The sequence below is a fragment of the Loxodonta africana genome, chromosome 27, assembly GCF_030014295.1.
Source record: "Loxodonta africana isolate mLoxAfr1 chromosome 27, mLoxAfr1.hap2, whole genome shotgun sequence".
NCBI classification, from domain to species: Eukaryota; Metazoa; Chordata; class Mammalia; order Proboscidea; family Elephantidae; genus Loxodonta; species Loxodonta africana.
In genome coordinates this window covers 23,985,705-24,007,394 of record NC_087368.1, presented here as the reverse complement: position 1 = coordinate 24,007,394, position 21,690 = coordinate 23,985,705, and the positions used below count along the sequence as shown (strand labels likewise).

At 40.7% G+C, this 21,690-nt stretch overlaps 1 pseudogene; it reads right to left on the bottom strand.

Annotated features, from left to right (window-relative positions):
• Positions 1–1,317: 1,317 nt before the first annotated feature.
• LOC104846399 (ATP-dependent RNA helicase DHX8-like) overlaps positions 1,318–21,690 on the bottom strand; it is a 31,074-nt pseudogene continuing 10,701 nt past the window's right edge.

Here is a 21,690-nt window from a genome sequence, read left to right as displayed (position 1 = left end):
TGAGCTCTTAACCACTGCACCACCAGGGCTCCTTTCCCCCTTTCTAGGAGTGATTTGTACCCCAAGAGTGTACCTGTACCCAGCAGAGAGGATCACCTCCTGCTTTCTTTCGCCTGTTCTGTGGGTCTTATCAAATCAGTTTGCTTTCATTTTGCATTTGCAGTATGTCATCAAATAGCCTTACTGAATGCCATCTCATTTATCAGCTCCTCCAATGTGTCTGAAGATTGCCTTTCAAGGTACGCCTAAGCCCTTTCAATAGGGCAGCAATTTACAAACTTCCAAAGCCCCCTGACTGCAGTTCCATAGGACCATGGCTGTAATCTGAATAAGGAACTACCTGGCTATTGTTTTCTCAACTCTGTCCAAGAGCCTCCCTGAATCCCCAGCCTGGCCCTTTGGGCTTCTGATGGAATGGTACATGTGCCCCACATCCCCTCCAGTATAACGTCTACCTCCTTCTTTCTGTTGGTTCTGCCTGAGCAATGAACCTTAAACTTGACTACACATTGGAAAACACGGGGTTCTTTAAAGAAGCAACACTGACGTCTGACTCCCCGTCTCAGGCATTCTTATTTAATTGGTCTGGAATGCAACCTGGGAATCAGAAATTTTTTAAGTTCCACAGGTGGTTCTAATATCCAGCAAAGCTTGGGAACCACTGGCCCAGAGGGAAACCCACCTGCGAAAATGGCTCCCATGCCCTCTGAAGGCCAACTTTCTGGCATGTTGCTGCCCTCTGCTGGCTTTTCTCAGCTGAGCTTCACCTCCATCACCTCGGAAAACTGCGAAGAACCCCCCTAGCTTAAAAGTGATTAGAAAAGTAGGTTTCAGGCATTCGAGAAATGTAATATACTCTAACTTTCCCTTTTTTACTCTTCTTTTGTTTTATTTTTACATACAACAGTATCTGGGCAGGAAATCAGACTATTTTCTCTAGCTGGATGTGGATTTTCTTGGCGAAGAGATATTGAAGACCTGGGTGGGTCAGTAAAGAGAAGGAAGCAGCTTTGGTGGCAGCTGGAAACTCTGGCTAAGGCGAGTCTTATATCCCTGTTTCTATTTTACCACCAGGGAAGAAATCAGAGTCAAGTTTAGAAAATGTCCATTTAAGATATTCAGTCACAGGACAGCTGTACTCTCAGGGCCAGCTTTTTATCAATAAGTCCAAGCCTGCGATGCTGCTGCAGGAGAGACAAAAAGACAAGTCTTACCTTTCAGCGCTGCCAGAAGGCTCAGGATATTCTCTAAGTCCTGGGCTCCTTGTAGCCATTGTACAGGGGCTCAAGATGCTACTGCTGCTTCTGCTTGCTTAGCTTGATAGGGTCAGAGACCTTGAAGAAGGCCCAGGCAGACTCCACAAGCCACTGCGGATCAATGGTGATGCCCTAACCCATGTACTTCTTCATGGTCAGCACCCATTCCAGCTGTCTGTTGAAGAGCACACTAGAAGGATGGATGTAGATCACGTGGTGGTCAGTCAGTGTCTAGTAACCCTCCTGTGGGCCTTTCTTGGCAGCATGCCAGAAGAATCTACCGAAGATGACCTTCTGCTCTGGGACTGTGGACTTGCCACAGGAGACCATATCCAGCTTGCGTCTCTGTCCATTATGCCTAACATTTACTTGCGGATATCCTGGCCCTGGTGCAGGGAATGAGCCTGGATAAAGTTCTCAGAGCACCACAGGCTGGAGACCTTGTTGTTCTCCCAGGAATTGTACACAGCCAGCAGGGTGAGGTGGTCCCCTTCTGTCTGGTGGAATCTGGCCTTCTTCTGATCCATGAGGGCTTGTTTATCCTTCGGCTGGTAGAAGACATTCTACACAGACAGCACAGACATGATGGTCAGCATTTCCTCACTGCATCCGAGATGCACAGACATGATCAGCATTTTGCACAGCATTGGCTCCAGAGGGCACTCTGCCATCCTGTGGCCAAGGCAAGTGATCAGGTCTTCATGATCCAGAGCTCCCAGCATGTACAACTGCTCAATGGCTGTGGTCGAGGTTTTCATTGGTGGGGCATCCAGAAGTCAAAGGATGGCAGGTCATTGATGCCCATGGCCTTGAGAGAGAGCACTGTGCTTGCTAAATTGGGTCTCTGAATCCCCATCACATAGATGGTAGGCATTTTGTCTAGGTAGGCACGTTCCTTGTACAGCCTGTAGCACTTCCCTGAGCTCGTTCTCCCAGCTCTGCCAGCTCATTGCTTTGCCTGAGTCTGAGAAATGGGCATCACCAAAGAGCTGGTCAATGCCTGTCTTGTAATTGTATGCTTTCTGCTTCACAAAACCACCCAATGATATTTCGTCTTCAATTTTTGTTCAGATTTTCTCCAGTCTCTTGATCCACTTTCTTCATGCTCAGGCTGGTCTTGGACCAGGTGAAGGACAGCACTTTGACCTTGACCCTCTGGCCTTTGCTCACCAGGTCAGCCACATCGGCCTTCCCTCCAGAGCACAGAAATAAGCACCAATCCTTCCCAATCCTTCCTTAGTCCCTCCAGCTGCACAAAGCACCTGATGGTGGGCTCCTCCCAGAGAAGGTGGTCTACACACTTATCCCACGATCTGCCCAGATTCCTCTCCCTATAATTGTCCCAGTCTTTGGGGGGACTCTGACTTCTGCTCCTGGACCAGTATCTAGACTTCCCACTACTCATCTCCCTCGTCCTGGAATGTGATCGAGAATGGGACCAGTGTCTCTGCTTATGGTCTCTATCGTGGTCTTGATCTTAACTCTGGCTCCACTTCTTCTTTGTCCTGTCCTGGTGCTCAGCATCTCTCTGCTTATCCTGGCCTGTTGCGCTGGGCATTAAGGCTGCCAGTTCTTTCCACAGCACCTTTCACATCATCCTTGTCCAATACGGCCCAAACAGAAGAGACAATTGTATTTAACAATTCTCCTATTACTGGACATTGTGTGGTTGTCAATTAGAAATAAAGCTTTGTCAGACCATCGCTCTGACTGAGCCTTCTTCCTCCAGAGTGTCAGGAAATGGAGTAAAAAGGTTTTTCTGAACTTACCGACCAAAACCAGCCAAACCCACTGCCGTCGAGTCAATTCCGACTCATAGCAACCCTACAGGACACAGTAGAACTGCCCCATAGGGTTTCCAAGGAGCAGTTGGATTTAAAGTGCAGATCTTTCGGTTAGCAGAACAATCTCTTTAATACTGTGCCACCAGGGTTCGGAACTCACTGCAGTAATATAGTTTTTAAGGGTTTAAGGGTTTTCTTTTCTCTGCTTTTAACTATTACTTATGCTGTATTTTATTACAACAAATACAGCAATAATATTGACTTTTTTTTTTTAAGTTCTTAGTATGTGTCAGCCACGGTTGTGGGTCATCCCCTCTCATCCCTTAACAAACTTTTATTCCTATTTTAAAGACCAGGAAGATGTCTCAGAAGAATTAAATGACTTGTCCAGGGAAAGACAGTAGTAGCAGAACCAGGGTTTGAACCCAGGCCTGGCTAATTTCAAGCCTTTGCTCATTCAACCACACCACGACCTTAATACTTAAAACTGTAAATTATTTCATAAACTATTATAAGCTAATGCTATAAACAAAATATTATGCTCATCCATAGTAATGTGTCCTTATTTTCAATTTTTATATAATTACTTTCTGCATTTCAGTGACCAAAAAGAGTCTTGCTTTGGTGGAATTACCTTTTAATAGTGTTTCCCAATACTTCTTTACATACATATTTTTTAATGCTGGCTTTTTCTCTCTGGCCTGTCCACAGAATTTCCCTTTCAATGCTTGAGTGTCTACACCCTTCAAGTCCAGTTCAACAGAAAACTGTTTTTAGTCATCTCCCTAAGACCATACACCGTCCTAGTTTTTTGTCTCTATTATCTGATTTGCCTTCTATGGTTATATTTTCAATAATTCTTCTCGATAAGAATTCTGAATACCCATATATTTTTCATATTAAAAAACAGAGTTTAAGGGTTATGTTCTACATAACTTTTTTCCAATAAACAACTAGATCAAATTGCACATTTTAGCCAAGCCCCGTGATTAGCTCATGTTCTCACCAGCTTCTCAGAAAAGAGCTGATCTATTTTTTACTAATTTGGACACTTGGCTTTTCCTCCTTTTTATGTAATATGTTCCTTGTTGGTTTCCACTCTACGGTGTTGAAAAACTGCCCACCCTTCAATCACGTTTACCTTTGTGAATAAAATAACAAGCACATATTTTTGGATCCCACTTCCTTCTACTTGCCCCCTCTTTGGTCTGTTCTTTTGTTTGAGAAGTTTACGTTAAGGTTTTTTCGGTACTTGGGGACCAGCAGGCAAGATTTATAGATTGTATTCCTATTGCAACAATTGCAACAGCAGGATGAAAATACCACAAACGTTTCCTGGGCCTCCACAACCTACCTGAGGTTTTTTATGACTCAGAAAATGAAGACCACAGGATTAACCTCACCCTCAAGTACTGTGGATAAACATCTATACTCAGCTGCTGCTTTTGTGCCACCAAGAAGGCCTTTCTGCAAGCTTTCAAGTGAGCTGGTCTTAGGGTTCCTGGGGAAACACAGTCTGCATGCCGCATACCTGAGGGTTTAGAATGCTCAACTCTCAAAGGAGGAGGTTGAATGTGCTCCTGGAGGGAGACCTCAGTGTATAACTCTAGCTTCTTAGTTGGAAGAAAAACAAAGTGTCTCCAGATGATGTAGGATGATGTATTAGGTAGCTTACAAAATTACCACGAAGGGCAGGGTGCTAAGCCCGGAAAACATCAAAGAACAATGCAAGCCAGAGAGTAGCCACACCACAACATGGCACAGATCCAGTCCAGTAGGGCTACCCAACGGTGTTAACAGCCCTCATTTTTATAACTAGTCACTTGGTTGGTTGATATTTAGAAGTTTTTTCTCTGGTCTGCATTCAAATTATTATAGCCTCAGTTGATCAGGTCTCTTTACCTAGTGAAATGACCCAAGCTTCCATTTCTGAGGGTTCCGAGTATCGTGGGGAATACCCTGATTACTATGCTCACTGCTTCCTGCCTCCATTGTAGAAGAGCAACCCTAGTTCTCCTGATAGCCAGGATCAAGTATCAAAGCCAACACTGTAATCCACTTTGACCTGCTCATGCAAAGGCAACAGTAGCACCAAATGGCCAAGCAGCAACCTTAGTGGACAACTCTATGAAAACATTTTTGTGTAGAAACATTTATTTCTAGGGTGCTAAAACATCTAAACCATCGGCTCCTGGAATCATAGAGAAAGAAAGCATATTTTTTTCCAGTTGGGAAAAACACTGATAGCATACCCTTTACTTTCATCAATTGGTTCATGGAACTCATACATTGGCTATGAAAAAAAAAACTACATCCTATTTAGGTCACCCGTTCACAGTCCATGCACATTTTACAAGACAGCATCCAACTATTGCCATGTGTGGTCTCCCAGCTGGTGCCGTAACTGAATTTTCAACAAACCATTCCACCATTCTATTATGGGCACATAATCTATATGGAGAATAGAGGAAAAAACCGGACTAGTAAATCATAGGAGCATCAGCCCATTGCTTTACTTCTTCGCTGTAAAGTGAACTCCTCATTTGGAATATTATGGCATATCACGAGGTTACAGAGGCATTCCGGAAGTCCACGGAGAGTGGTGCTGGAAGAAGCATGGCAGGTCTAGGTCCACAACAGGAGTCTGTCCCCCTCCATGTAGAAATTATTAAATAATACAGCACATCAAATCTACAGCGAAAGCCTAAAGACAACTTTTGACCAAAGCATTCCTTTGAGTCTCTGGAAGTAACAAACCTCAAGATAAAAATAAAATAAAAGTTGTATAACTTCAGAAAAAAAAATTGAGCTTGATGGTGATCTAGGTTCTGGAGTTTTGGGCACATGGAATGTGCTTAAAATAACATGTTTCTCTTTCTGTTTTCCCTGACTGTCTGATTTAGAAATATATTACTGATTCATTTGTTTATTCATTCAACAAACACTTATGGATTACCAAATGTGTATCAAAAAAACCATTGGATATATATGTAAAGAAGAGTTCTTGGCTAGAGATAAAAATGTGTAAGCAATCTGCACATAGTTAATAACTGAATATGTGAGTGTGAGAGAGATGGTCCAGGGAGCAAGTTTGAGGGGGAAAAATGGGAGCTTCTACTACTAAACCCTGAAAAAAATCCAACTTTAATGATATTCATAGATCTCTGCTATCTTCATGTCCCCAGGAGCCATCTAAATTATGTATAGCAAATAAAACTTCAGTCGCAAACACGAAAAATGTCACACATTATGAAAAAAAATGACACAAGTAAGGGTTATATGATGGCCAATGCAGAAATAAGGCACATAGAGAAATGAAGGTTAAAATAACTGTTAGTGTCTCCAGGACTATCCAAGGGGAAATCAGTCAGTTTTGTTTTATTTAGAGAAAGTTTCTGACTAAAATGGAGCAATTTATCAGTTCACTACCTTAACAGAGATGATGTAAGGCTTTCTAACCACACTTTCTCCAATCCCATAGACAGGAGGGTGATGACGCATAGATGAGGTGGGTTTGAAGAGAACGAGATTCCTCATCTTTTGAGCCTGGAGAAGAGATGAGGCTGGATAGGCATATAATGTATAGTGGGAGGGCAGAAAATCAAGGGAGGTCACTGATGATGACTCATGGTTGATAGGAAGTTCCAGTGGACAAGATGGACACTGGCTGAATTAAGGGTTTAGTATCAAAATTTGATATTAAGGGAAACAGGGCAAAGAGCTGAGATTAAGTAAGTGGATATACGGGTAGCATTGAGATCACTGTTCGAGTAAGTGACCGCGAATTTTTTAACTGGGTTCCTTTACACAAATTTAAGATAAAACTGCCTTTATAACATAAGCAAAATCTTAAGTTTGTGGTGGTTGGTACCCAAAAAATCAGCTATTTAAATTTTGTGATAACTGATTATTTGGTTTCTCATAGAAAAATTACCGGATTGGTCACATTTTCACTTCCGAGCCGGTTGTTTTGATGGTACACATATACCATGTTTTTCCCACTGAATGAAAACAATCAATGTGCTGTTTCATGATATAGCACATTGATTGCTTTCATTCAGTGGGGATTAAAAAAAAAAAGGTATTTGTGTCTTCCGTAAATAAATCATAGAAAGTCAGACAGAGGCTGAAAATGAAACTGTGACACAGGATAAGATTGCCCTCCTCAGTCCCCACTTCTCATTCCACCGTAGAATTTATACCAAAGGGTTTCCAGACCCTCAAGCCCCACCCACCACCACACTTCACAGCTCAGGACAATTGCTAATGGTAAGATTCTCAGTCTTAGGGAGTTTGCTTAACTCTGGGGCTAGAGCCACTGTAACTCAAGGAGACCTGAGTCTGTCTCGGAAGGCCCATCAAAGGGGCCTGCACAACTCTAACCAGCAGCCTGATCAAATCATATGCCAGAAAGGGGTGTCTTCCCTTTTATAAAGATGATTAACGTAAGCTGATAACATTAGAAAAAATTTGATCGAACTTTTTACCCCAAAATCAAGATCAGGGCTCAGAGAAATTAATGATACGTCTGTGAGTGATGGCAAGGTAAAAAAAGGAAAAAAAGATGTGGTCTCATTAACTTGGCATGTCTTTTGACTTGGCAAAACGAACCTCCTCCTATTATCTGAATATTGTCCTAGATTATTCTGGAACTTGATTTTCTTTTTCTAAAGAAATGTTTTTTGGAGACAAGAATTTTTTTCAAAATACCAGTGCTGCCCATTTTTTTCAAAATACGCATTAGGCAAAGACTTCACAGAAAAACCCATTTTGTAAGTCATTCAAGTGATACTTAGAGAATGTTAAATAAAAATTCCATTTTCAGATATGTATTTCTCCAAGGGGCTTCGGGGGGAATTAGTGAATTATATCAGCACACTGTGTTTTCTTACATGTTTTTCCAGCCAGTCTCTCCATTAGCGAAATCAAGTTGAAGAGCTAGCTGATGAAATATTTCAATGAGATAGCAGAATTTTAATATTGCCTAATGAAACTAATTTCTCAATTCATCTATTTGCTTTTTCCACGGGCATCCAACCAAAGAGGCTTTCAGAAAAATTAATATGCTTCCTTCCTTTTATTAAATCAACTCAGAGATTAGCCAAGAATATTGCTGAAGAGAAGTTCAGTTCTGTGGGGCAACTCAACTAAATCCACTCTTTGGGACACATCAGAAAAGCAGCAGCTGATTAAGATGAAATTGTCGAGAAAACTGCCTTTTATGTATTTATCTCCCTAGCATTGATTTGCTCCCAGGGATGAGTTCTACTCCTGGTTTACTCCCTTTCTTTGAATTGGTCAGTATTTATGTCCTGTCTACAGATCACCCTTAAAAACAAACTACTGCTATCAAGGTTATTTTGGATTTTATAAGGAAAGACACCTCGGATCCTCTGTTCCCTCCAGCAATCTTGCCTCATAAGTATTATGCTTTATTATTTAAACTAAATTGTTACACATTTATTGCTTATTTTATAATCTTATTGCCAGCTAGAAAACAACATGCAATACCTATTAACAAAAACTCAAACTATATAAACTATTTAATTACTAACACAATTCCCATATTGTCTTCTAGGTATTTTTAAAATGATCTGTTTTCTCTCTCCCCGCTGCCATCAACCTCCCTCATCTCTTCCCTCCCTCCTTTTTCTCTTTCTTTCTCCGACTCCTCCCCACCTCCTTCCCTGTGTTCCTAAAACAGCCTCTGTAGCAACACTCTCGGTGCCTGTAATAGGCAGAATAACGGCCCCCAGAGATATCCAGGTCCTCATCCTAGAATCTGCAAATATGTTATATTTGATAAAAGGGACTTTGCAGGGCTGATTAAGGTAAGGATGTAGAGATGGGAAGAGTATCCTGGATTATTCAGGTGATTCCAATGTAGTTACAAACTGAAGAGGTCGGAGTAATGAGTCGTGGGAAGGATCTGACCCACATTGAAGATGGAGAAAAGCAGCCATGAACCAAGGAACACAGGGTAAAAGGAGACAAATTCTCCCTAGAGACTCTGGCAAGAAGCTCAGCCCTGCTGACACCTTGATTTGAGCTCCATGAGACTCCCAATCTACAGAACTGTAAAATGATAAACTTGTGTTGTTTTAAGCCACTGAGGGTGTGGTACAGACAGTCCAGGGTTATGAGATCCATTCCTGAGTGGCTTTAAGAATCTGTAGGTAAGCTCGAACAGGTGCATACAGTTCTTATTTAGCCTTGATGTAGTGCAGGTGGAGCCCTGGTGGCGCAGTGGTTAAGAGCTTGGCTGCTAACCAAAAGGTCAGCAGTTGGAATCCACCAGCTGCTCCTTGGAAACTCTGTGGAGCAGTTCTGCTCTGTCCTATAGGGCCGCTATGAGTCAGAATCAACTCAGTGGTAACAGGTTCGGTTTAGCAGTGCAAGAAACGGCTCAAAGCCTTCTCAGTGATTTAAAAACTGTACATCCAGGAAGTGAAGGTGATTGTGATGAGGAATTCGTTTCAAGTAGGAGTTGGTTCAATCGTTTCAAAGTGAGGACAAATTTACATAGCATTAAAGGGCAAGTATGAGCTGTCCATAAAGTGGTAACTCGGGAATTGCCTGTAATCTGTTACAGCAGCTGACACGGTGCCCTATCCGATCCCCCAGAATCACTTTTACCAGTTTTGTGTGCCCTTCCCTCAGCAGCTTCTGCATGCTTTGCTGCTTACAGCTTGCACTCGTAAACTGTCTTCAGAGGACCACCCTTGGGCCATTACAGCTGTTTCGCTCGCAAGTGCAGGGTACTGGCAGCACCTGGGAGTTCACATTTCCCTCGGAGGCTCCATTGTCAATGACCAGTTGGCAAAAATACAGAAGCCCAGCTCTCTTTCCCTGAGGAGATTAAAACTCTGAAATATAATTTACTCTCCAGAGCTTCCAATGGGATCTGGCTGAGGTTGGGACTCTCTCTGGGATTGTACCCTTGCTTGGCTTCCTCCCCTGCCCTGTTTTGCTTCTCCCAGTTCCTTTTAGACAGGGGTAGATTAACCAGTAAGCAAGGTACGCAGGGCTTACTTGTGTTTACTTACTAATCTGTAGCGCATAATTTCACAGGGGGTTCACCACATCAGTCGTGCACAACTTCACCTGTTTTTTACCACATCCTTGAAAAAACAGGTGAAACTGCGCACGGCAGATGTGGTGAACTCCCCGTGAAATTCTGCGTTACTGGTTAGTAAGTAAACACAAGTAAGCCCTGCGTACCTTGCTTATTGGGTAAGTCATCCCTGCTTACAGGTCTTTTCTGGCAGTGCTTTCTTAAGAAATCACTTGTCTACAAAGGTGGTGTGAACAAGTAAGCATTAAACTAAAAACCAAAAGGTTGGAGGTTTGAATCTACTGAGGTACCGGGAAAGAAAGGCCTGGCAATCTACTTCCAGAAGATCATAGCCATTGAAAACCCCGTGGAGCCCAGTTCTACTCTGACACGCATGGGATCGCCCTGAGTCAGAATCAACCTGATGGCAACTGGTTTTGGGTTTTATACGAACTCTCACATCAGGGCCAGCTTTTGGAGGGCCAGACCTAAAGCAGCCACCAAAGAGGTTTCTATGTCGCTGCTATTGCCCCTCACCATTCCCTTCTTCACTCTATAACAAGAGTAACCCTTCAAAAATGCGAAGCAGTTCTTGCCCCTGCCCCGCTTCTTATTTTCAGTGACTTCCTGTTGCCCTCAGAAATATCCTGACACCTTACACAGTGCATGAGCTCCTTTACGTCGCTCTTCATTACCCTTCATTCTCATTTCTTCTCACAGCCTTCATGTGCTCTAGTCCCACTGAACTCTTCTCAATTCCTTAAATACTCTCTTTCCATGCTGTCTTACTGCTGGCACTTCCAACAGGCTATTCCCTCTGCCTGAAACCCTCCTGTCCCCCCAGGCCCTTTGTCTGAGGGATTCCTCAGACCAGGTCAGGTGCTTCCATAACACTGTAAGACTAAACATGCCTTACATCCATGCATGCTCCATTGCCTGCTTTCCTACCGTATTGTAAGCTCTGGGCCTAATACATAAGACACGGCCTAGAGGAAGTATTTGTTGAATGTATGACTGCAGTGTCAGACGAAAAGCTAGGCCAACTAGGCATTTTCATAGAGAGCCAATCTATATGGGATGCTCCAAACATAACTGGAAGTATAACAAGATGGAAAAAAATTTATTTACCAGAATCCTATCAGAAAACATTGTATGTGATTGAAAGGAATACCTGGATAAGTGGCTCCGGTGAATGCTGAGACCTCTATGTGTCAAAGTCACAACAGATGAGCCCCAAACTGCCTTCTTGGGAGAGTAGGGCTGGTGAATGACAGGGCTTTCATCTTGCTGAGTTGGTGGTGCAAGTTTGAGGCCAGAGCTGAACTGCGTGGACCAGTAGCCAATCCATCCTATAGGGTGGCTATGAGTCGGAATCGACTCAAGGGCACTGGGTTTTTTTTTTTTTTTTTTAGTAGCCAATATAAGGAGGCTGCCACGAGGGGGCAAGCTTCTCCATCCTTTTTTCTTACAACCTTTAAAAGTCGAACTAATAAGGGTATTTGATTATTTAGGCATAAAAATTACTAGCCTGCCTAGAGACTTCACGTATCTCCTTTTAGACCTGGATGAGTGAATTTTTTCCCTAAAATGTGATAGAAAAGTCTTACGTATAGGTAACTCTACTTCTCATTGTAACTCAAGTCCTTGGTCCTCTTTTCTATTGTTAGGATTACCAACAATGATACCCCACAATGACTGGAAAATTGCAATATCTTCAAAGAATTTTTATCGGGGAGAAATGTAAAAGAGATAACCTGAGGATAATTATAAAGGTGGAAACTTTTTGTCACTCATTCTCAGACCTGAGAGAAATTGGGCCAGGTGCAGATGGTGGCGACCTCGCAGAACTACAGTTTCACAAAGTGATAAATATACATTTCTCACTTAATGGCTTTACTTTGTTTTCGACAACCTTGCCATCAAGTGAAAAGCTGTTCAGTTTTAATGGGGAAAAAAGTGTGATATGTTTCACTGCAACCCAAGATAACCAGATAACTTTTTTTTTAATGAGATTTTATTATGTTTTCAGTGAAGGTTTACACAGCAGTTTAGGTTCCCATTCAACGATTTCCACAGACGCTGCTCAGCGGCATTGGTTACATGCTTCAGAATGTGCGAACATTCTCATTATTTCCTTTCTGGCTGTTTCATTTCTATTATCTACTTTCACTGCCCCCTTGGAGTCTCATCTCTGTTTTAAATTAATTGTTGACCATTTGGTCTCTTTGAGGTGATTTTTTTAATGAATGAAGTCCTTTATGGGTGATAGTCATTATTTTTTGAGCCACTTTGTTATTTAGCTACAAAGTGACCTCAAGGATTAGTTTCAGTTCAAGGTCTGAAGAGTATTTCAGGGCAATAGTCTGGGGGAGTCCTCCAGTTTCAATCAATTCAGTAGGTCTGGTGTGGGTTTTTTGTTTGTTTTTTACAGGAATTTGGGATTCTGTTCCACATTTTTCCTTCATTCTATCAGGGCCCATGTATTGTGGCCCTGATTAGAATGGTTGGTAATGGTAGCCAGGCACTAGCTAGTTCTAGCCAAATAACTTTTACGCATAGTAAAATATATAAACAATGAAAATAAGCTGTTGGTAAAAAAAAAAAAAAAAAATACGTAAGTGCATTTTGTACACAAAATGTGATATAATAGTTTATTGCACTCGTTCTTTTTCTGGCAACACATTATTAATTTTTCAACTTTTGGGAGGCTCATAATTATTTTAAACTCAAACTCAAAAATAATATTCTATCACAGAGCCATTTGCAAACTTTTACAGCCAAATACAGGCTAAACACAAGAGTGCTTCAAAACACGGGGAAATCGCTCTCACGGACAACAGACTGAAGAGATGTAGAAGGTGCCACGACATGTAAACACAAAGCGGTGTGTTCAAGGTTCGTCCAAAGATGACGCATAATTCAAATGGCTTCATTTGATTGTCTCTGACTTAAAAGCACTGAATCAAAAAAAACGGGTGAGTCTTTCACTGCTAGAAGCTATGATTCTGAAGTATTCTTTTTTTATATTTATTTAATGTGGTTTTGAGTGAAAATTTACATTACGCACAAAAAAAATTAGTCATTGTTCAAAGGATGCTATCACCTCTCCAGTGCTATTGATGGTAAAGAGCCGTTAACTGAATATCCACTTAAGTCTAGTTAACTGTGCAAACTGCTCTCCCTCATCCTTCCTCTCTTCAGGCCTTCCCCAGCAGTGTTAACTATAAAATGCGCTGGCAGAGAAACAGGAATTATCTATTGATTTCAGAAAAACTTCTGATGAAAATTTTGATGTCCTTTATTATATAAAGTGTTTAAAAAATTGTTTACCTTTTTACTAATTACTTTCAACATTAAATCCCGTAAAAAAAAAAAAAAAATGTCTGTGCAAATTACTGACTTCTGTTGAAATGAAATTCCAGAATGATGTCAGCCCAGGTTGTGAGACAATTCTTCACAGATTTCTTACATTCTTGCCTGGTGTAGGCCTTCTAAGCAAAGGACAGGTTTGTACAGCCAACAGCCTTGGAAGCTAGAGATAATGTGTTCCTCTGGTGAGATGTGGAGACATCCCAGGATGGTAGAGATAAAGCACTCTTCTTCTTCCCAGGAGAGATTTATTTACATTGCAAGGTAAAGAGTTCTCTTCATCTCCAGAAGAAGACAGGCAGATGTGCCAGCAGCCCTATAAAATTTTAGAGTCTCTGAATTCCGGGGTTCCTCTCCTGTGGGGCACTGCATGTATAGACATCTGGCATTTATTTATCACATCATCTTGTGGGAACTGGGGCATGAGAAACTAATGCAAGATGCTGCTCTGACTTGCTATTTTTGCTGAGAGACATAAGCCATCTTTGTTTCTGACCAGGAGTCTTGTGTCATCTGTCAGTGTATGTATATAAAACTGTGGCAGACTAACTTGTTAGTTTGCAAGTAGGGCAAAATCAGAGACACTTCACAGTTTTGGACTTAACGCCTAGTTTTCAAAATTCTAAGAAAGTGATTAGGGAATATTCTAGCACATTCTCCTACAAAATTAGCACTGCCAACTACCCTTTTCTGTTATTCACTAAATTGAAATACAGTTTTGAAATAAAAGCTGTGTCTTGTACTATGAGGGGAAAAAAAAAGGATCAAAAAATAACCAAGAGTTTATTCAAGATTTTTGATACGGAAACTGACCACTTTAGCTTTAGGTTAGCTTATTTAGACTTAGTTCAGGATTTTGAGGGGGTGATAGAGTATAATGATATGATGAGTTATCATCTGTAACAACAGCCTGAGAAGATGTTATCCCCTCACCTATTTTTATTCGTAAGAAACACGTATGTCTATATTTCAAACTTTAAGAAGTAGGAAAGTATCTGTCACAAGATATTTCAGCAAGAAAATTATGCTCTAATTATTATCTCATATCCCGAAAATATTTTTGTTCTTCATGAATGACAAAGTCCATTGCTCACAGGCCCCATGCCAGTTCTGTGTTAAGAGAGTGGGCAGAGATCACTTGATCACTGGGAAAGGAAGCCTCTCCCAGCCCCAGGAGATGAAGCTAGCTATGATAATTCCTATTTGCCAATAATGGGCCCAGGAATGGGCAAGTCACCCAGTTCTGGCTAAAGATATTTAAAGACACATTTGCTGGGAAGAGGCTTCCCATCCCAAATAAGCCTTCTGAGAAGGGCTTTCATCTTTTCTACTGTTTGGAACGTGGACATAATGCCTCAGTTTGTTGAAGCCATTCTATGTCTGCTAACCAAAAGGTTGGTAGTTTGAATTCACCAGGTGCTCCTTAGAAACTGTATGGGGCAGTTCTACCCCATCCTACAGGGTTGCTATGAGTTGGAATCGACTCAATGGCAATGATTTTGGTTTGGTTTTGGTTTATGATAGTAAAAGCCAACACATTCATAATGATGGAATAGAATGACAGAAAAGAGCTGGGTTCTTGAGAGCACTGTCGAGTGCCTGAACCAACTTTAGTAACCCTGACCTATCATCTTCTCACTGTGTGGAAAAAAAAAATTTTTTTTATTTATTTAGTAAAGCCATGAAAAAAATCAGATTTTCTGTTATTAGCAAGTGAACACATTTATAATTGATATAAAAAGAGAGCTCATGGGGGAAATATTATGTTGGTAAGAAAACAATCCAGCAATTAGTTTATTAGCATTTTAATTACAAAGAATGTATATCAAGGAAAATGGTTTTTAATATTGCTGATTTTTTTTCTCTAAATCTGACATAAGACACTTAACCAATATGTTGAAAATATAAAACTGTATCTGTTCTTTTGTTCCAGGATTATTGTTAATCAAACTAAGATTTGACTTTTCAATCATAAAGGTACATTTTATTAACAAAATTCTTATCCCAATCTTCCTTCAAAATCAGGAATATAATTGTTGCTTTATATAATTTTCCTATTACTGTGGTGTTTAATATAGGATAACTTGGTATCTTTTAAAATGTTAATAAGCTTTCGAAGAAACATTTCTAGATTTTAACTAGTAGTTTTACCAAAGCCAGTAGGTATGAATATATGACTAGTCCATAAATGTACTTTCTCCCTCTGAGTCCAAATAAAATAAAATTCAAAACCCCTCTATTTTAGGTAACTGCTGCCAATCAAAAAATTGGGGAACTAATATAAAACCTGGAGCCCTAGTGGCACAGTGGTTAAGCATTTGGCTGCTAATCGAAAGGCCAGCAATACAAATCTACCAGCCACTCCTTGAAAACCCTATGGGGCAGTTCTACTCTGTCCTGTAGGTTCACTATGAGTCAGAATTGACTCGACAGCAGTGAGGTGTTTTTTTGTCTTTTTTTTTTTTTTTTTTGGTTAATATGAAACCTATCTATAGCTTTGATCTAGTGGTTTAGCAATTGATCTAAATACGATTATTTAGCTTTGTCTTAAAGAGCTAGCAGATGATTTAAGCATAGAACTCTTGTTTCTCTTTCAATGTTTCAAGTGAAATAGAGCCCACTACAACTCATGACTTCACTGATGTGAAGATCCAAACAGTTCTTCAAAATATAACCACACAAGGTACCCGGCCACAATCGATGACTGCCCTGACAGGGAGCACAAAAGAGAACCCCTGAGGGAGTAGGAGATCAGTGGGATGCAGACCCCAAATTCTCATAAAAAGACCATACTTAATGGTCTGACTGAGACTAGAGGAATCCCAGCGGTCATGGTCCCCAAACCTTCTGTTGGCATAGGACAGGAACCATCCCCAAAGACAGCTCATCAGACATGAAAGGGACTGGACAGTGGGTAGGAGAGAGATGCTGATGAAGAGTGAGCTAATTATATCAAGTGGACACTTGAGACTGTGTTGGCATCTCCTGTCTGGAGGGGGGATGGGAGGATAGAGAGAGTTGGAAGCTGGCAAAATTGTCACGAAAGGAGAGACTGAAAGGGCTGACTCAATAGGGGGAGAGCAAGTGGGAGTACGGAGTAAGATGTATATAAACTTATATGTGACAGTCTGACTTGATTTGTAAACGTCCACTTGAAGCTCAATAAAAGTTAATAAAAAAATATATATATATAACCACACAACAGAAAAAGCTTTACATAGCTCATTCGTTTCTATGGTAAATAACAAAAGAAGTCTATCACTTATTTCTTTTGCTACAACAATTCCATATAATTAACTGAAGATCCAAAAAATTTTACTTAACTCCATGATCCTATATATATGTGTTTTGTGTGGGTGTGTGTCTGTGTGTATACATGGAAACTCTGGTGGTGCAGTGCTTAAGTACTACAGCTGCTAACCAAGAGGTCAGCAGTTTGAATCCACCAGGTGCTCCTTGGAAGCTCTATGCGGCAGTTCTACTCTGTCCTATAGGGTTGCTATGAGTCGGAATCACCCTACAGCAGTGGGTTTCTTTTTTTTGGTATATATATACATACATCTTTGTATGTGATCTTCATATACCTGACAAAGAATGAACTGACCAATGCAGAGAGGTGGAGGGGAAAGGGTACCGGCTTTGCAATCAGACAAACCTAGGTTTAAATCCAAGGTTATAATATTTACTTTGTAGAATTTTCATGTGGTTTAAATAGTATCTGGCTAGCTCATGAGCAAAGGGCCAGAACATGATAACCAAAACTCAAAAATCCCTTCACCATCAAGTCAATTCTCATTCATAGTAACCCTATAGGACAGAGTAGAAGTGCCCCACAGGGTTTCCAAGGAGCAGCTGGTGGGTTTGAACTGCTGACCTTTTGATTAGCAGTCACTTAAGCCACTGCGCTACTAACCGAAAGGTCGGCAGTTGGAATCCACCAGCCACTCCTTGGAAACCCTGTGGGGCAGTTCTGCTCTGTCCTATAGGGTCGCTATGAGTTGGAATCGACTCCATGGCAATAGGTTGGAACATGATAAAAAAAAAACGAAAACCCATTGCTGTCAAGTCAATTCCGACTCATAGTGACCCTACAGGACAGGGTAGAACTGCCCCGTAGAGTTTCCAAGGGGCACCTGGTGGATTCAAACTGCCAACTTTTTGGTTAGCAGCCATAGCTCTTAACCACTAGGCCTCCAGGGTTTCCTAGAACATGATAAAAAACTTCCCTCCTTTTTCCTTCTACTACACCTAGACTCATTCAGAAAGGAATTGTCCTACTAATCTCTGAATGGAAACCCTGGTGGCGTAGTGATTAAGACCTCGGCTGCTAACAAATTGTGGCAGTTCGAATCCACCAGGCGCTCCTTGGAAACCCTATGGGGCAGTTCTACTCTGTTCCATAGGGTCGTATTGAGTCGGAATTGACTCAGTGGCAATGTTTTGAATCTCTACATCCACAAACAGTAGAACACAAAATAAATGCTCACAGTTTGTAGAACCAATGATCCACAGACTGTTCCCAAAGGGCTGTAGTGCTCTGATTGGCTGGCAAGTGGCCATAAAAGAAACATGTCCTTTTATTTTAAGGCATGGCTCTGGACTATGAAGTGTGGAAGGACTTAGCGAAAAGCTTCATCTGGCATGGAGGCAGCGCGAGCATTTTCAGCGTCAGCTCTGGCAAACCAACGTTCCACCCTGCTTGCTCCCAAAGTTAAGTTCATTGCCAGACAGTACGGGGAATGTCTGCCTGGTATTAAATGAGTAGAAGTGCCTCTTCTGAAGATGAAAAAATCTATATTCTGCACAAATTCTAGAAATAGCTGGGTATACTTACTCTTCACAATTTATGAAAAAGGCAAGGAAGGCAAAAAAGAGTGGATGCAAACAGCCAGGCAGTGCCAGTGGTCTATTGTGTTGGAGGTGAAATAAAAGCAGAGCTAATGCTCTGAATACTGCAAACTCGATTAAAATAAAATGAGGAAGTAGGAGCAGTGTTTTTCTGGCCGTTGAAGAAGCCTCTAGGGAGAATGTGTGTTCTTCTTTTATTTGAATGCTAAACACAACATAAATGACTCTCCCAACCTATAAAATAGGAAGAAGAGTCTACTCCTTCTGCAGTCTATGGGAGAAAGGAGAGAGCATTTTAATTCTTGTTTGGATCTGGGTCACTCTTGTCAAACACCACTCTGTGTGGGTTTCCCTCCCTCAGCATGTGTGTGTGTGTGTGTGTGATCCTGAATGCCATAATCTTTGCAAACGCCTCTGCCACAGCAGATTCAGGGAAGAACAGCAGCTTCCCCAGCCCTGGTCTCCTTCCAGAACATCTGGCCAGAATTAATAAGTTTGCTAAAGGCTTTCTCAATGTGAACATGAGTGGCATTATTATTTGTCATCTGTAATATTTTTAGTGACTCATATCTGAAATTAGATCAAGGGCCTGACCCATTTAATTCTAGTGGGTTGCCAGTGGCTGAGAACTGATAGAAGGCCATAGCTTTGGCATATTACAATGGCTGATGTTTACCGTTATATTAGTCATAAAATAAATGACAAATGATGTTCAATATTCTCTTAGAAGGAAGGAAAATATATAGTGCCCATTTTTTTTATAATTATAGGAACCTTACAGAGAAAGGGACTTTGATGTATTAAGGAAAAAATTCTTGACAATTCAGGTAAATAACTTACCTAATTTTAAACATTAGATTTGCAAGTATTTTCATTCCTGGAAGGATACTAGATTAAGTACCTAAAAGGTGTTTTTACTAAAAGCAAGTGCTGTAAAAATTCGTTGTTAAAAATCCTTTTAAGTATGTCTTGAAGCTGGCAAGCAAGAAAGGCACCCACAGAGGCCAAAGTCAAAATGAAATTGAGAAACCTGGGGTATCGCAACACCTAGGTCTGCTTTGCGGTTCTGCAGAACTCTGGTGACCTTGAGACTCTGGTTTTTGATGGTGAAAAAGGAGACAGCAGCATAGGTTGGGACCCCCAAAGGGCTCATCTAAATGAGAAATAAATCCACTACATGGAGGGAGACAACAAGAAAGCTTGCCTGCCTCACCTTGGCACTGCAGGGATGGAAAAATAGCTTTACCCCGAGAATTCATAACAAGCCAGCCAGGTGTGGATCCAGAACTTCCAGGCTCCAAAGATTCAGCGAGTTGTGGAGAAAGGCCTCTTTGGAAAAAAACAAAATTACAAACACAAGGTTAAAACCCGCTGCTGTCCAGTTGATTCCGACTCATAACAACCCTGTACAACAGAACTGCCCCACAGAGTTTCCAAAGCTGTAAATCTTTAGGGAAGTAGACTGCCACATCTTTCTCCAGAGAAGCAGCTAGTGGGTTCGAACCGCCGACTTCTGGTTAGCAGCCAAGCACTTAACCACTGCGCCACCAGGGCTCCTTAAATGCAAGGTTAAGAACTAAAGACATTTATTTAGACTGGGAAAAAAAATATGTATATTTTACAAAGCTGGCAAATATAAGCATCAGAAAATAATATGTTCCTATATATATATTTTTATATATATTTATATTTTTATATACATATACTTTTTTTTGGCTGCAAATCCTTTGATCACCTCTTTATATGATAAAAGCTTGGTAAATGTCAATTTGCATATAGAGGATAGAAAGATAATATAGCTTTTCTTCCAGTATGTTTGATCAAAAAAAAATTTGTTTTCATCAATACTTTAAAAATGTCTATTTCTATGGAAATTTTTAAGATTGTTGTCAAGTCTGGCAAAACCTCTATTGTTTCCTTCATTTTTGAGCTGGAAGATGTCAAGGCAGCTCATGGTTTCTTGTGCAGTGACCACTTGTAAACACTGTTTGTACTGATGATATTCATTCAGTAGTTTGTGTCTATGTCCAGATTATACTGATATATTAAAAGTTTTATGTTTTCATCTTCAGCATTAATATCTTATCTTATGTCCAAACAGCACAGAGCTTAAGTCTTTGTTTCCGGTGTGTTTATATGGTTTTTCCTGTCCATCAGCTGAATTATAAAACAATCCAGATTCTATTCACTATTTCTATTTTAAATTTATCTCTTCTTCCTAATAGCATAATGCTTTTGGTATGACGTAAAAAAAAAAATGCTATCATTTACTTCTTGATGTCAGGATAATTTCTCTTGATTTCATTGATCGTCTTTATTGCTTTTGTTTCAAATTCCATTTTTTTTTTTTAATTTAGATGACAGTTCATAAAACAAACTAGCTTCTCATTAAACAGTACACATATTATTTTATGACATTGGTTAACAACCCCACGACATGTCTATACTCTCCCTTCTCAACCTTGGGTTCCCTATTACCAGATTTCCTGCCCCCTCCTACTTTCTAGTCCTTACCCCTCGGCTGGTACGCCCCTTTAGTCTTGTTTTGTTTCATGGACCTGTATAATCTTTGGACGAAGGGTGAACCTCAAGAGTGAATTCATTACTGAGCTAAAAGGAAGCCCGGGGGCCATACTCTCAGGGTTTCTCTAGTCTTTATCAGGCCAGTAAGTCTAGTCTTGTTTTGTGAGTCAGAATTTTGTTTCACATTTTTCTCCAGCTCTGTCTGGGACCCTCTATTGTGACACCTGTCAGAGCACTCAGTGGTGGTAGCTGGACACCATCTAGTTGTGCCGGATTCAGCCTGGTGGAGGCTGTGGTAGTTGTGGTCCATTAGTCCTTTGGACGAATCTTTCCCTTGTATCTTTAGTTTTCTTCATCAAATGCCATTATTTTTTCATTTAAATTGTCTTTCAGTTCTTTAGGAAATAAGTTTAAAGATGACAATATATGTCCAAATAAAAATCTATAATTAGTAACACAGTTTATTAAATTATTCCAAAATGTCCTTTCGAATTGCAATGACGTTTCATTCCCAACTCAATGCTTACTCAGCCATGAAAATGCCCAAGGTTACTCCAACACCACACAATACAAAGGGAAGTATGACAGAAGAAACAATGGAGTGAAAAGAGATTCAAACAGTTCAAATCAACTGTGATTTCAATATCATACTTTTTATGATTATTAATAAAATATATGACCCTGTAGGCACATTGCTAGTGCCCATCCAAGGCATTGCAAGAGGCCTTTGCAAGTGAGTTCTATAGGGCCTATAGCTGAAGCTTCATTATTTTCCCAGGAAATCTAACTTTTCATGAATGGAGTGAAAAGAGATTCAAACAGTTCAAATCAACTGTGATTTCAATATCATACTTTT